This window comes from Akebia trifoliata, unplaced genomic scaffold (genome assembly GCF_017979445.1).
Source record: "Akebia trifoliata isolate Shusen 1 unplaced genomic scaffold, ASM1797944v1 Contig00051, whole genome shotgun sequence".
In the NCBI taxonomy this organism is placed as follows: Eukaryota; Viridiplantae; Streptophyta; class Magnoliopsida; order Ranunculales; family Lardizabalaceae; genus Akebia; species Akebia trifoliata.
Window position 1 is genome coordinate 16546 of NW_028236808.1, and position 9250 is coordinate 25795.

General features: G+C 37.0%; 1 pseudogene across 1 annotated transcript; it reads left to right on the forward strand.

Moving 5' to 3' along the window:
- The first annotated feature begins 239 nt into the window (after window positions 1–239).
- LOC147382075 (MAP3K epsilon protein kinase 1-like) lies at window positions 240–8135 on the forward strand (annotated as a pseudogene). The gene is made up of 10 exons (XR_015174144.1): window positions 240–308; window positions 417–500; window positions 942–1033; window positions 1133–1216; window positions 1681–2704; window positions 4338–4727; window positions 4823–4957; window positions 6012–6416; window positions 7392–7730; window positions 7823–8135. The product of XR_015174144.1 is annotated as an MAP3K epsilon protein kinase 1-like (transcript).
- Window positions 8136–9250: the final 1115 nt, after the last annotated feature.

The following is a 9250-nucleotide window of genomic DNA, read 5'->3' on the forward strand; positions in this document are numbered from 1 at the left end:
AACTAGAATAGAGATCCATTATATAAAAATTTGATTATTTTAGGATTTCTTTTGAACTCCCTTTCTCTTGTAATTTATATTGTTTTAGAATAATTTAGGTTGGATGGATCTGTACTATATGAATCCATACAGTTGATATATGATATTCTTAGGTTGAAAGGTTATTTGATAAATGGATTGTACTATATGGCAACATAGGTTACTTGATTGGAAATTTAATGGAATAGAGAGTGCATTTGATGAGTTTTGGGAGAGGTTTTGGAGAGATTGTAATAGAAAGATTGACGGATTTGGAGTTCTTGAGTTTGGTTTGGGGATTGATTTGAGTTCCATTTCATGACTTCAAAGCCAAGCTCTTATTGCAATTAAAAAATTCTGAAGAACCAAACATGGTGGTATGACTTTTTCTGTTTCAGGTTATATGTTCAGTTCTCCAAATTATAAATCAGATAATCAAAGATAACAAAGATTTCCAGGAAAATGCTTGTCTTGTAGGCCTGGTAAGTACACCATCCATCACTTAGGTTTTGTTGGATCAGGAGGTTCATATAGTGGAACTTCATCTTTTCCTACATATGGCATTGCTTTGTTGGAGTTGGATGGCTATTGACAAAAATGGATTCATTTGATCAGTTGATCCAAAACATCTAAACTTTTTATATTTTTAAGAACTCTTTTGAGATTCCAAAAGAACGTGAAGGCCACATAAGATCTAAAATTAGATCCATTTTTAGATAAGATCTTCTTGATAGGACCCTACCTTTACCTATTCACCCTGTGCACTGTGCTCGTGGGTTTGGACTTTTGAGGAGGTCATTCAGATGTGTGGTTATCCTCATCCACCTCATCCTCAGTAACTGGACTTTTCTTTTTTCTTTTTCTTCAGTGCATTTTGGAATTGGAACATGCTTATAAAAGTTTTCGTTGTAAATTAATTACAGATTCCTCTTGTGATGAGTTTTGCGGTACCTGATCGTCCCCATGACGTTCGTATGCAAGCAGCTTGTTTCTTGCAACAACTTTGTCAGTTGAGGTTAATATTTTTTTTTCCCTATGTATTTCCTGGTCTTGTAGCTTGTGTCTCCATAAATTAGCTATGTTGGAAATTATGGTAGCTTCTTCTTCTGTCCAGCTCCTTGACACTGCAAATTTTTATTGCTTGCTGGGGAATACCTGTTTTGGTTAATTTTCTAGAGGCTGATTATGCAAAATACAGGTTTGTACTGCAATCATACCATATTATGTGCAATTTTATGTTGAAAAATACTTGGAAAGTTGATACGCCTGATCTCCAAGATGATGATGCTATGATTTGCATGTAGCACATACTGGCGATCCGGGTCCTGACGTTCAAATTTTCTTAGAAGGTTTCCTTCTTTGGGAAGAGATGCATTGAAAGGTCGTATCCTTTAGGCTTTATAGACCTTTTCTTGATTGTCTGTTTATTGTATGATTGGGATTGCCTTCAAAATATGATTGTCTTTGATGGGAGTTATTGGACCAATGGTAGGTCTCGAGTTATACATTTTGCATTTGCACGTGTATGGCACAAGTAAGTCAGGTGTGAGGATGCCATAATTATTTCTTTATTTCCTCTTGATGCACAATAATAGGGATGTGCAGTAGCAGAATTTCATTTATTTCCTTTGTCCTCTGTATAACTCTGAGCTTATTCTCCAGGGAAATGGTTCATCTTGCCATTGATGGTATGTGGCAGGTATTTATGCTACAACGTTCAACACCAAGAAATGATTTCTGTCGCATTGCCGCAAAGAATGGAATACTTATTAGGCTCATCAACACGCTTCACAGCTTGACTGAGGCAACTCGACTAGCCTCTATATCTAGTGGTGGTGGAACAGATGGTTCTGCTCCACGGCCACGATCTGGCCCACTAGATTCTAGTTATCCTATTACAATACAGGGTGAAACAACATTACTTTACGGTTCAGGTCAAACTGATCTGCTTAAGGTTAGACATGGGGGCATTGACCACCCCTTGTCTGTTGGAACATTGTAACCATCACGTACTTCATCTTCCCACTCCCAGAGGTCAGATAATGATACGTGTCAGTTGTCAAGTCATGCTGTAATAGAAACTTCAGTAGCTTCTAAATTGCCAGAACTAGCAAGTCTGGATAACATCCAGAATTCTTCCATCAATGAAGAGGCAACTACTTCCAAGCCCGATCCTTCTCTAGCAGAAGCTGATGTTCTCAGACAGCAACGAGTCATTAATTCTGCTAATAATTGGATATCTACTGATAAGCCTCCAAAACAAATGGAACTTGCATCAAGTCATGCTGTAATAGAAACTTCAGTAGCTTCTAATTTGCCTGAACCCGCAAGTCTGGATAACATCCGGAATTCTTCCATCAATGAAGAGGCAACTACTTCCAAGCCCGATCCTTCTCTAGCAGAAGCTGTTCTGCTAATAATAGGATATCTACTGATAAGCCTCCAAAACAAATGGAACTTGCATCAAATGGATTCCCTAATACACTAGTTTCTCAGCAAGATCAAGTTCGACCTCTTCTTAGCTTGTTAGACAAGGAACCTCCTTCTCATCATTTCTCTGGTCATCTTGACTATGTGCGCCACCTCTCTGGATTGGAGAGGCATGAAAGTATACTGCCTCTGCTACATGCATCTGCAAAAAGGAAAATAAATGGTGAACTAGATTTCTTGATGGCAGAATTTGCAGGTGATCAGTTTTGTGTCTCTCTTCTCTGGCCACTTTGTAGTGTTGTTACAAAAATGTTAATACAAAGCTATATATATATATATATATATATATATATATATATATATATATATATATATATATATATATATATATATAGATTCAACTTCAAATTTATACATTTTAACTTCATCACTTTGCTGATAAGATGCTATTGAAGCTATTGTTTAAAAAGCATCCCTTGAGGTGCCTTTGCAATGAATTGAGGTGAGACAAATGGGTTGTGTCTTGAGGCTCAAATCTCGACTGAAATATGTGACGTTTTTGCCTCAACGGGTTGATACGTAAGCCTCTAGGCACGTTGATGCTTAAGCCTTGACTCTACACTGTAAAATGGGCAGTTGTTTTCTTTATCTTTTTCTTTTCCCATCCTACCCTCCACAACCATGTTTAAAATGAAAATTTAGATCAAATTATAACAAGTAATTTTTTTTTGATAAGTAAATTATAAAGAGTAAATTTAGGCACGTTTATTTTTTTTTCAGTTAAACAGAAATAACTTGTCAGGGATGTCATGTTATCATTGGGACTTGGGAGAACCCACCTTAGAGAAGACATGGGATGGTATTTTATAGAAGAGTCCAGTTAAGAGGGTGAGGTGGCATAGTGTGGAGTGAAGATGAATATATAGTGTGTCAAATGTGTAGAGAGAAAACTGTGGTTTGAGAGCATCAGTTTTATCATCATCAACAATGTCTTAAATCAAAAGTTTGAGCACCATCTATATATATATATATTCGTGAGTTGATAGTATAGGCGAAATCTGGACAATGAGCCAACTTGGTGAGTTTGCTTGATACGTAGTATAGATTATACATTTATTCTTTAACTGTTTACTGCTGATGATGTCTACTTATATCAGGTGTTGGCTCATAATTGTCTATCATCGAGTTAAATCATGAAATATAAGATTGCTAATTTTCCTGTTTGCTTTTTATTTATATGGTTCGTTCATTTTTAAATTTTATTTATGGTTTTTATGCAATTTTTTGTTTATATTTTATTTCCCTTGAAAGATTGAAGCATTGCTTCCCTTCATGATGGAAAACCATCTCAGATACATATCGTGCAATTAAAACATTGAATGACATGATACGTTCTGACCTTAAAATCTTAACCTGTTGTTGGGACGAGGATAACTCCCTTCAGATCTAAGTCTAACCATGGTACTATCAATATTCTGCTAACATAATATTCTTGATGAGTTTTTTAGAAATGCTCTTCCTTTTTAAGGTGTTTAGAGGAGTGTTTTTTGATGACTATCTTGTAAGATGGGATAGGGTATGTAATCTGGAGTAAGCTGTGTTGGGCTTGTGCTTTTCGTAGGATATTTTTTGTTGTTTTTCTGTTTTTGGGCTGGATATCTCATCCTCCCTTTTGGACATTCTCTTTTTCTTCTAATAAATTCTGTTCGCCTATCAAGAAAAGAAATGTTCTTTCTTTTTTGGATCATTTTTCTTATATGCTATTCCTTGGTTGTTCAAGGTGTTGTATAAAAGAGAAATTATCCTTTAAAATCAGGTGGGCTTTTTGTTGCCACATCATATATTCATTTGATAGAATGTTGCTAAACCAATCATTCATGCTTTTGCAGAGGTTTTGGGATGTGGAAAAGAAAATTTGAAATCTTGACTCTATGCGTAGAATTTCGCATAAGATAGCAAATAAGAAGATGGGACCACCGATATCTCTTGAGAGAGCTGCTTCAACATCTGGTGTTGCATCTCAGACAGCTTCGGGTGTGCTATCTGGTTTGGGTGTCCTAAATGCTAGACCAGGAAGTGCGACATCTTCCGGGTTACTTTCCCATATGGTATCAACATTCAACGCTGATATGGCTAGGGATTATCTTGGAAAGGTGGCAGAACTTTTGCTTGAATTTGCCCAAGCAGACACAACTGTCAAATATTTCATGTGTACCCAAAGTTTGCTTAGTTGTCTTTTTCAGATGTTCCGTAGGGTTGAACCTCCTATTCTTTTGAAGGTTTGTATGGAAATTCACTCGGTATTATAAAGGTTCAGTGTCTCAATATGATTCTGACTCCATCATATGATGTTGTTGCTTCTGTTTTCTTACAGCTGTTGAAGTGTATCAATCATCTGTTGACCGACCCAAATTATCTAGAAAATCTTCAGCGAGCAGATGCAATCAAACATTTGATCCCAAACCTCGAACTCCAAGAAGGGGCTCTTTTATCTCAAATACATCATGAAGTGAGTCTTCTTGATTTGCGTTTTGTTCCTAGCCCAAAAATCATCAGGGAATAAATACACTACCTGTAACATTTCCAGTTTTTGTTTGTATGTGTGCATTTCAAAGCTATTTTTTTAATGGGTCCCGTTCAGCAACAAACATTTTGGCAAAACATTTTTCAAAACATGGGTTAGAGGTTTTGGAATGGGCTGATTTTTGGTGGAGATGATCTCTACGGTGAGGAGATCATCCTCCCCAAAAATCAGCCCATTCCAAAACTTCTAGCCCCAGTTTACAAGTTGAAAAATCATGGACTGTCCATTTTTTGTAAACCATTTTTGATGGGGTTAGAAGTTTTGGAATGTGCTGATTTTTGGTGATGATGATCTCCTCACCGTAGAGATCATCCTCACCAAAAATCAGCCCATTCCAAAACCTCTAACCCATGTTTTGAAAAATGTTTGCCAAAATGTTTGTTGCTGAACATTTCCCTTTTTTAATATATAAAGTTAAAATATTTTGAAAAACCTAACTTATTGGAAATAGGTAAGCTATCCTGAAACATACCATTGGCATTTATTGTTCTTTTCCATACAAATGCTAATTTTGGTTTATGACCATTTTTTCTTGTTTTTTAGTTGTTTGTTTTTAATCGATACATTTGCAAACTTTTGTTCGAGCTAGCATCTGCATAATCACTTGAAAAGTGTTATCACCTCACATTTGGTGTATACATTTGTTACCTTTTCTTGTTTAATCTGATATGCTAGTTTCTCTCTGAACTCTTTGAATATTGATGTGAAAGCTATTTGTTTGAAGCTTATTGTGCCATTGAGTTATTTTTGGCGTGGAATCCAACTCATGACCTATTTAATTGAATTATGAATGTTGAATTGGAATGAGAGACTATAATATAAAAGAAGTTTGGCTAAGATGCCAAGGTGGATAAAGGCATATGCAATATCATCACTTCATTTTTGAGAGGTTGTTTTGACTTAAGCAGAGAAAAGTTTGTGTCAATGACCCACCCATTTTAGGATGTTGTCTGACTAAATAAATTCTATTGTTGTGAAGGTTCTCAATGCACTCTTCAACCTATGCAAGATGAACAAAAGGAGACGAGCAAGCTGCTGAAAACGGGATTATTCCACACTTGATGCATTTCATCATGTCAGATTCACCCTTGAAACAATACGCTTTACCTCTACTCTGCGATATGGTCCATGCATCCCGTCATTCGAGGGAGCAACTAAGGGCCCATGGTGGGCTGGATGTGTACTTGAAGTTACTAGATGATGAGCTGTGGTCAGTGATTGCATTAGATTCTATTGCAGTTTGCTTGGCACATGATAATGACAGCAAGAAAGTAGAACAAGCATTACCGAAGAAGGAAGCAGTTCACAAATTGGTGAAGTTCTTCCAAGGCTGTCCAGAACAACATTTTGTTCACATATTGGAGCCATTCTTTTAAATTATCACGTAAGTTACCTACCTATCATTTGTCTCTCTGTTTTTTTTCTCTCGTCTCTATCTGTTGAGCATGTCTCATTTTTCATTTAAAAATATTCAATTGAGTAGACTGTCGGAATGGATTACCAACAGCATAGTGGAACATGCAATGCAGAAGCAGAGAAAGGGCGTGGGAGCAACCGCTTTTCTCTTTTCTGATAAGTAAAATTTATCAATTGCAAAGAACAGAAAGAGGAATGCAAAGTCAGGTGGTTGAGAAGACCGGCCTATCAAAAAAAAAAAAAACAAAAAAAAAAAAAATAAGAAGTCAAAAGCCAAACCTCAACCCTTGCCGACTAGCATAACACCCTCTCCCCTCTTTGAACACACATTTAAGAAATCCTCGAAGAAGATTCCACTAAACTCAAGAAAGAGCTTATAAAGATAAGTTTTCCTTCCTCTGAAAGACACATCCATCCCTCTCCTTCCACAAGCTCCAATATACAGCAAATCTTCTGTGCGGGGGCCAACCACTCAAGTTATGTATTTTAATTATTCTTGAGTGCTCAAATCTGACCAATCAAGTTGACTTTTGGTGTGTAGAGATCAACCAAGAGATGGGCCTCATGCATTCATTGGCCAAATGGGTCTAAGGAAGTGTACGGGGCATCTCAAATATTCACCAATGCCTAGGAGAGGTAGGTCTAAATTATCTATAATCTTCCCATTTTTATCTTTGCTGGGCCATTTCACCTTTAAATTTGATCCCTTAAGAGAAGAAAAAGAAAAATCATGGTCTACAATCTGGACCAGTGAAATGTGTGAAAAAATCATGATCACAAGATTAAAAAAAGGACCCACATTACAAAAAAAAGGACCCTTATATTATTTGCTGTGAGCAGGTATTGTCTTTTGCAATCATATAGCAATTTATGACTCGCATTTATGAATTCCCTTTACGTTTAACAATATAATTATAAATAAATAATTGGTTTATTCATGTAGATTCATCCTGTGGTATCACGTCTATGTGCTTCCATTCAGGGTACAAGCCCGGCACGTTTGGCTGATTTTCGGTTAGAGAAGTTGAAGGATTGATGGGTGCCTTTGACGTACTGAAATTGCAGATATCGTGGCTGTGAGCCTTTGCGATTGTCATGCCCCACATGCTTTTGCACTTTCGAGTGTCCCCCGGTGTCCAGTTTAATGTCAACATCAAATGTCGAAAGCCCCCCAGAGTCGCAAGCAGAAAAGGAATCTAGCTATAATTTCTGGTATAGATTGCGTTGCTCAAAATGCCCAGATGAGGGCAATAGGATGTCTGCTGGCATGATAGCTAACCAGGTAGTGTTGCATTGCACAATTTCGCTTGATAAAATTTGCTTATTTATCTGCCAAGGATTAGTTGAAATGATTCAACATACACCTTTGTACAGGTCAAAAGACAAACAGATGGGTTTATCTCCACGTATTACAAGGGCTTAATGATGGTATCTATCACTTCTTCACAGAACGAGTGCCATGCCAGATCAGCTTGAGGTAGCTGGGCAGGAATTCCTCGATTTCTCTTGCACCATCATGGTTATTAGAAAGATAGCTGGTCACAAAGAAGGTTTAGGATGTCGTGGGAACCGTTCAAGGAACTTGATCCGTTTCCGATTGAAAGTGGGATTTTTTTTTTAGACTTCATTACATTGATGTGTGTGAACAAAATCTTAGGAATTCTTCCAACATGTGATATTAAAATTTTAATTTATAACTTTGACTTATATAAGTAAATTTTTTTTTTTTTTTAAAATCTTATTATTCTTTGATACTATAAATTGAATGCAAATTGGTGTGGATGGGATGTGAATGTCGATGTGGATGGGATGTGAATGTTGATGTTGATATGAATGTGTGATTTTTTTTCGCAAGTATAGGTTGAAGACAAAAGCTAGCATTTGGGCACATTCTGATTGGTTTTTAAATTAAATCGACGGTCTTATTTCGTCGAAAATATGTTATTCGACGGCTTATAGCCATAGAATATATGATTTTAACAGTCCAAAATCGTCGAATTTATAAAATTTCTATGGTTTTTAGTTGTCGAATTTTTTTTCGACCAGGCCCAATTTGATGATCCAGGTCAACGGTCGGGACTGTTGAATTGATCTATAATTCGATGGTTTTGGGCTGTCGACATTTGGGTATTTTCACATAGTGGGGGAGGATATAGATTGATGTGATTTTTTTATAGAAAAGGTAATGGGGGTGTAGGTAGTTTGATGAGGGAGGTGAGTTGAGGTGGTGACATGTATCCCACCTTGATGATCATGTTGATTGGTTGTGATGTTAGGTTGGGCTTGGGTAATGGATTCGGTAGATATAGTATTGGGTTTGTGTGTAATTATGGATAAGTGAATAATTATGGTGAAAAGTTGAGAATAATGGATTTGGGTTGAGTTGAGTGGGCTTAGGTGATGGGTTGAATAAGGATGGGTTTAGATTGAGTTCAATGGGCTTGGTTGAGATGGATTGGGTTTAGGGGTGTAGAAGGGTGGTAAGGAGCTTGGGTCCATGGGTCACGTAAGTGGGGCCTTGGGCCATTTATTGAAAGAGAATGATGAGAGACACTACATTTTAAAGGTTTGGGCCTTAGGGCCCATTTTGATTTTGATAGATTTTTGGTACTTTGCATCGAAGGCCTAACCAAATTTGGGTGTCTACAGTTGCTCCTCTTTGTAGGAATTGCGTGTAAAGAACTATAAAGAATAGACAAAACCTTTATTTGTATGGACCCGAGGATTTTACTCAAACAAGTTTTGAAAACACCGATTTAGTTTGATGGATTTGATAACAAGAAGTGGCTACCCAAGCATAGA